The 7,827-nt window shown below is 30.3% G+C and overlaps 1 long non-coding RNA gene across 1 annotated transcript in view; it reads left to right on the top strand.

The window, feature by feature from the left end:
- Positions 1-332: 332 nt before the first annotated feature.
- Positions 333-7,827, top strand: part of LOC118182669 (uncharacterized) — a 107,354-nt gene continuing 99,859 nt past the window's right edge. Inside the window, exons 1-2 of the long non-coding RNA XR_015042870.1 lie at positions 333-616; positions 4,409-4,546. This is a non-coding gene — a long non-coding RNA (uncharacterized LOC118182669). The remainder of the gene's footprint in view (positions 617-4,408; positions 4,547-7,827) is intronic.

The raw sequence follows: 7,827 nt of genomic DNA, 5'->3' as shown, positions 1-7,827 counted from the left end.
TAGGAGTTATCTTATGCAGTCAAAAAAAATCTACTCCCCTTTAAATGCATGACTAAGTTTAGAAAACTCAAAAATGTTGAGAAACCAATTTTGTAAAATAAGCATAAGAGTTCTACCTTTCTTGGCTAATCTTTGGAATATGGTAACAGGCAGCTTGGCGACATTTTGGTATGCGATAAAGGTTACTACCTAGGACTTTGGCAATAATGTGAGAAGTACCCAGTTCCAATTACGCATTATTTTGTCTGAGAGAAATGAGAGATCATGAGATATGTCATGTGACATTTATGGACGAATCACAGTTCTTTAATCGGAAAAAGGGGGGGGGATTTTGTAAAATATCTGCAGCACTTTATAGTATTTTGTATTTAGCTTCATTGTGTGTTTTGTGAAAAAGTGTTGCTTAATTTATGGATTCCATGGCCCTATCTAAAGTTAATTCGAAATTTTTATTGCGTTTAACATTTTGTATTTAGCTTCATTGTGTATTGTGTGGGAATGAAATGAGATTGTGTGAAAGGAAGGATATTACAGATAAGTTTGAATGGCGGTACAAGAAATCTGGTGAAAATGGACATTTGATCCGCCATGCACTCAAGATTCTGTAGAAGATTAGGTAAGTTAGTATGTTTAATCATTTGAGGATATTATTTTTATGCATTGTTCTAAATATAAGGAATAAATAAATTAATATGCTATTATTGGAAAATTTTTATTAGCAATGAATTAGTTTAAAGTAATTAAAATTTTAAGTAAATTTTTGTTAATTTAATGTATGTGTTTATTTATATTTTAAGTAGTTTTTTTAATTTAATTATATTTTAATTAAATGATAGTTATTTTGTGAGTTATATGTTTGTAGCATTTTGGAATACGTTTCAGTAGAAGTAAACGTGCATGGAAATAATTTAAATATTTGACACTGAGTATTTGCAACCATTTTTAATGTTTGCTTTATAAATTCGCAGGTGACGTTTATAATAGATAATTTAGAGGGAAAAGTTTTTGGATATTTTATTTATTTTATACGTGCAAATGTTCAACCTTGGGAAGGGCATATACTTTTTCGCGATCAGGTAATTTTATATATGTCCTTTTTACCGACTTTAAAGATTCACAAAATTTTCCTGCATTTTCGTGCAAATTTTTCTAATTTATGAGAAAAAAAGCAGTGTACAAGTCAAGAGTGTGCGCAGTGCCATTTTTGTGCAATTCTGGGATGTTTTTTTAAGTAAAAATAGGTCGACGTATACATGGTTACCGTGTATGTGCCATTCTGAAAAACGCGGCAAGGAGTTTGCGATTCTGCACTTTCTCCCAATTTTGCAGTTAATATTCGTCATGATTAAGCACTTTTGTTCCATAAAATTTCTAGCATAAGCGTAATTCGGCTAGCAGATTGTTGGAAAAAATGTTGAGTAAGTAAAAAGAAAAGAAACCTGTCTTTACTTCGTGAAGACAAAATGGCGGCGAAAAAAAGAGTAGAAGGTTGCTGTAGCAGGGTTGGTTGCCAAATTTTCGCCAAAAATCGCCAAGTTACCATATTCCAAAGATTAACCCATTTCTTTTGATGATACTTGCTCTGGAGCACTGCTGTTATTAGAAAATGGTGAAATTATTTAACTTAAGAACTAAATCATGGTATCCATGACTTCTTTTATGAAAAGTTCTAGACCATTAGCATTATCCTTTGTTATCTTACTAGTACGCTTGTATAAAGCTTATTCAAATTCTCCTAAATGAAGAATTTTTTAAATTTAGAAAGAAATAATATTTGAACAAATCTTGAGATTTTCCGCAGTTTAGAAAACATTCTTATAAGGTATAATTCAAAATTCTAATCTGGAGCTTCATCTTTTGAAATCCATACATATTTTTATTTGGTGAGTTGACATAGGCAAAAGTTTTTGAAAGTGAGAAACCTTGTAGCAAAATATTTTTCATAAAGAGATCTTTTTATTGGGAAAATATAATGTATCTGGTTATATTCTATATAAAGAGAAGGAAATAGCAATATGAAACCTTTTCTTCTTGTATTTATTCCCATATTTCTATGTTTTCTTCTATAATTAAGCGAAAGGCTCCAAAGTAATAATTAATTGTAGTATCTACGACCTTTTCTTGTTCTGCTTTAAACAAACTTCTAACATTAAATAAACATTCTCCAGAGCAGACAGTGAATAAAGGAAACATACAACAGAATTCCCCAGAATGCGAGAAGTACAAGATTTTTTTTTTTTTTTTTTTTTTTTTTTTTACCCTGCTCAAAGAATATTGGAAAAAAAAACAGAGAAACTGAAATTTAAAATGGAATTTCTTGAAAAACTGCATACCAGGAAAACTGAAAAAAGGATTCATTTCGTCAGCGATCGGAATTTTTGGCCTCAGTCATGGCCTGGAAGTAGAAATTGTTCACTGAAGAAAACCACAGTTCAAAAGACGTTAATGTTTCTAAATTAAGGTGTCTTAAAATTTCCCCAAATGGGTTGCATACTTAAAGAAGTATGCTCGAAATTTCAAAAATAATTGCTGAGGGGACGAAGTATGAGAAATATATATGGCACATTCTATTGCATAATTACAATCTTCCTTTTGCAGGAATAACGGTCCCTTCTTGCAGCCTAAATATTTCAGGAAACCTGAAACTCTGTCTTAGGAAACTCTGTCTTAAGCAACTTTTAAGGTAAAGTTGCTTAAATATAGTAACCAAATATAGAGCATAATAATACTGTCTTAATACGCCGAATTCTTCAAATGATAATTTATCAAAAGGCTTTCTACTTTTATTTCTTAAAGAGCATTTATAGAATATTTGAATAAACACGCAAGCTTCACATTTTTTTTCAAGTTACATAATTTTAATTCAATGCACTGAAAAGTAAAAAAAAAAAAAAAAAAACAATTTTTTTAAGCTATCATAATATTTTTCATCACATCCGACTAAAATTGTAATTCTTCTAATAATGATCGATTTTGAACCACAATTATCGAAAAACATTAGCAAACGGAGTGGGATCAATTTTATATATGTCATTTCTATACTTGAAATTTTTCCATTCTTATATTTGCGATCCACGATATTTCAGTATCCTCGGTATCAGAATACTAAGACAGTTATGAAGACGATTTTTTACTTTATAGCGCATTTATCTGAAATTGTGCAATTTTAAAGTTTTTTTACACAGAGTTTATTTTATACCTCTTGGTCTATACAATGGAATGGTGAATAGTAAAAAAGGAACACATGAATGTACGAAAATTATTTCTTTTAAACAGCGTAGCGATGGAGTATGCGTGAGGACCCCTTGCTTCAAGTTTTGGGGATTTATCCGAAGATTATATTCAATTCATTTAAATTTCTGTTTGAGTTAGAAATGTGATATCATGATCACTTAAATTCAAAGAACTGTTAACAATAAAGAATTAAATTGCTTAATTTAAAAATACACCATTATTAGCAACTGCATGACAGTTAAAAAAATTAAAGATATGTGAAAAACAGATACAGTTCCATAAGTTAGAAATTCTAAAATATCTGCATTTTTATTGTAATTTGTATATCTATTCGATGGTACAAAGATCGAAATTTTGCGAATATTAGTCTATCGTTAAATAAGGATATGTGAGGGAAACGGCATTAAATTGAAAAAAAAAAAAACTGTGTTGAGTTTTATGTACGATCGCCGCAAACATGTACGTACGAAACTTTTCCAGAATATTGAAGGGGGAGAAAGAAATCAAAATTTAATTTCAAGACTTGACGAATAATGGGGTGGGGGATAAAGGCAGAGTGAGAAAATAAGTCAGTAAAAGAAAAGTCATGTAAAAGGAAACGAACTTCATAAGTTTAGGAAAGAAACATATGTCTATGCGATTAGAGAAAACTTTGAGAATGTTCTAGCTGATAACAAAGCCACTGGTTTCACTTATAAACCAAAAAAGTAAAGTAATTGAACTGAATTTATTTATCTTTCATCAGTTTTGACAATTGTTTCTTAGTTCCTTTCCTTCACTACTTCCGAGTTTCGGGATATTTGAAGATTTGCCAAAATGTTCGTTGCTAAGGGTTTTAACAATTCTAAAGATTTTAACTTAATCATATTTTTGACCATTAGCACAAATATTATTTCTGTGACTTTTAACATAAGTACTTACATCAATTCAAAGAAAACTTTTTACTATCATAAACACAGAAATTAATTGTAAGTCGTCTAGCTTATATTTACATTAAGAACTTTCCTTCAAATAAAAACATAATAATTTCTTTGGGTAGTATTTATTACCTGCTTTTTATGCCCTCAACCTCATTCTTTCCCTCTGTGTTATTTCGCTTACAATCAATGCTTCTTTCACATTATGGCAAGACAAATATTTTTACAAAGAGATATTTACATTTTGTCTAATCTAGGTGCTCCCGAGGGCTACTTGTTGCAAGACTTGGGGAGATTTGATAACAACATTTACAATTCAATTCCTCTTTCTCATTTCTACATCCCTTATAGAACTTCTAGTTCTTTTCGGTTACAGAATAATTTTCCCTAGAAAGGTAAGTACGTCAACATTCCTATTCACCCCATTAAGTTTAATGTGCTGTTCTTTGCTCTTATGGTATGTTGTAAGTATAAGTTTCAAAGTAAGTACTATAAATAAAACATTTTTTAAATATATCATTCTGTTCCTTTCCTTGCTTATTGACAGAATTAGATTAATACATACATTTCTTATATTTAAAAGTGTTTTACCACAGACTAAGTGTGTTTTTTAGACGAAATTATAATTATTAGGCTAGCATATAGTATGTCTTGCTGTAGAAAAGCGTTTGGCGAGTTTGGTCTTATAACGGAAAAGTATAAATTCTAATTTCTGATGTTATGGACATGGCATAAATTAATTTTTCTGTGGTAAAGGAATGATAAACATTTTATTAGTTAAAACCTGATTTACTTTGCACGCTCAATTATGTTTCCACATGGTTTTGTTTAATTGTTTCTCTGCTTGTTGGTTAATGAGTCTGTTTATTAATTTGTTTATTTGGGCCAAATCCTAAATTAACTTCTGACTCCTTTCTATTGATTCAATTTTCCATAAATTTCCCACATAAATAAACATTTATAAACTTAATATTCTGTTCAATGTCAATTATAAATATTACGCATTTTTTATTTTTCTCCTATACCACTCATTATCGGGGTCAGTGGCAACGTGCTCCATGTACATTCTTTGATGTGCTCATGTACATTTTTTTCTTTGATTTGAAATTATCGCATCGATCGTAGCATATCCTCTGATCATATACTATTTCATATTCACAAATCAGTGACTTAACAATCACGAAATCTTTAAAGGCAGCGGATCCTTAGAATCCTCGATAGAATATTAAGTGTTGCCATATTCGCTTTATTTTTTATATTTGCTATGTTTGTTTGCTTTAAAAATAATACATATCGGTAACATTTGATGGCAGCATCTTTTTATTTGAAAAGTGATTCAAGAAAACAAATTCGAGGATTGAAGCTAACAGACTTAATTGCTTCATAACGAGAGCTCTGTTTCTTAATGAGCTTATCCTCGTTTCATTTAGCATAACTCCAAGAATTTCTTTAATGCTAATAAATGTAATGTTGCTCTGAATCGCTTTCTTCATTTAAATATCAAATTTGAAAACTCTTAGATTAAATCATATATTTTTTACGAAAGTCTGTTCAGAACTTCAAGTAAAGTATCAGTATTTGCCAAATGATGTTCCCATTAATGTATGTATTAATGTATTAATACATACATTAATGCCTTAATTACTAAAACTGGAAAACTGTGGATTATCTTTTACTATAGGTTTTAATTAAAACTGTTATTGCATTCGAATAAAGTACTACTTTCATTGTCCATTAAAGACTGTTATGGGCTTCCTGTAAAGTATCACTTTTGGTTGTCCAGTTTTACCCCAAATCTAATCAACTCTTTATATGAAGAAAGCTTAAATACGAAAAACAGAAAATTGTAGAAGCTTCTTGTAAGAGTTAAAGAGAAGAAAAAAATTGCCCACACAACATACAGACAGATAGGCAGTATTTTAAAAATTATTCGTGTTGTGAGGGTCCTAATTCATGGTTATTCATTGAAATCTCACTATCGAATTTTTGGATCGAAAACATTACTTCCTTACCTGTTGTTAAATATAAATTTCTGATTATGTATTATCAACTTGCCAATATATGGCAGTAGTGCTTATTTGTAAAAGAAACTATGGCGTTATATTTGTGTATATGTAGCAGTTCTTCTCTGGTGTTCCTGAATAAATGTTGCGTAGAATAAAGCTCTCTTAGCTTAAATTCGAGTCTGATTTATTAGATTTTCTTCATGGTGAGGAAAGACGGGATTATTACGAAGCGGAATAATCGACAGACTTGAATATTTCGAAAATAGACGGTGTTCTTTAAAATTTGAAAAAGAAACGAACTGTTGTAAGGCTGTTAACTACTATTATTAACCAAAATCGAAACAAATTTATCAAATGATATTCCGCTAAAGGAAGAAACAATATATCATCGAGGATTTATATGAACAGGTAATTGAGAAAATAACTAACTGAGAAGCTTAGATTCAAAAATCTGATGTGTACACCATATAACTTCGTTGTACGGAATATTAAATTATACGCATTTTTTCTTGCATTTCGTTTAAACCTATTGGATTGAATTAAACCTACTTCGCCGACAGCGCAGAAACCACAATAGAGTAAATGCATTCTTTAAAATTCAATCTATTTGTTTACCATAGCGACACTCTGGCACTAGATTCACTTAACAGTATTATATTTCGTTCATATTGTAACTCAGAATACACAAAATTTATATCATTTAAAGAATTATCTAATCGTTGCCACATGTTCTATTCAAATACTATAATAAAGCTAGAACGATGTATAAAAGAAATTAAGCAAACAAAACAAAAAAGAAACAGTTTTTCACAGACGATTGAGTATTTCTCATTCAATTAATTCAGTTCTCACTTCGCGACAAGGCAAAAATACATAAAAACCCATAATATCTGTATTAAAAATTACGAAGTGAATCTTAAACACTCATTTCCTCGAAAAATCTCCAGAAAGGATTAAGCATGATTTAATTGGAAATAATAAATGAAGGCGTTATCTTTGTTGTTGCGAAGCTACGTTTCTCTAGATTGGCAACAAATCCACTACTCTGCTGTTTCAAATGTAAACAAGGAATGGCCGCCATCAAAAAAAATTATTAGGCTTAGCGGCACTTAAACAACTTTAAAATTGTTGATAATTCTAAAAATATTGTATACAGATTTACTAAACGCATAAAAACCTTAACTGGAAGATAAGAACAACATAATTCAATAATTTTTAAAGCAAAAAATGTAAATTTACAAACATAGAAGAGTAAAGAAATTCAGATTACTGAGCCGGGTAACAGAGTGGATATATATATATAAATATATTTATATACGTTTGGCGCGGCCGATTGCAACCAAAATACGAGGTGCACATCTACATGTTATAGCAGTCCTATATACAAAATTTCAACAATCTGTGGCTACTCGTTTTTGAGTTATGCGGGATACGTACCTACGTTCGTTCGAGATACGTACGTACGATTTTTGGAAAAGAATTTGGAATGTTCTAGAACTGCAGTATATCAAAACGAAAAGGCGAATATTATACTTATAAAAGAAAAGAAACAGGGATGTTACCTTGTCTACAAATCTTAACTTATTACTTATCATAACTTATTACGGAGATACGTTTAAATGGTTGGGCTTTTGTAACTAGTTCGAAAATATGATGCATAATAACAGAGG

This window comes from Stegodyphus dumicola, chromosome 8 (genome assembly GCF_044657685.1).
Source record: "Stegodyphus dumicola isolate Sdum_Otavi_A_Nest chromosome 8, ASM4465768v1".
NCBI classification, from domain to species: domain Eukaryota; kingdom Metazoa; phylum Arthropoda; class Arachnida; order Araneae; family Eresidae; genus Stegodyphus; species Stegodyphus dumicola.
Note: the sequence above shows the minus strand (reverse complement) of the source record. Positions and strands in the feature narration are given on the sequence as shown.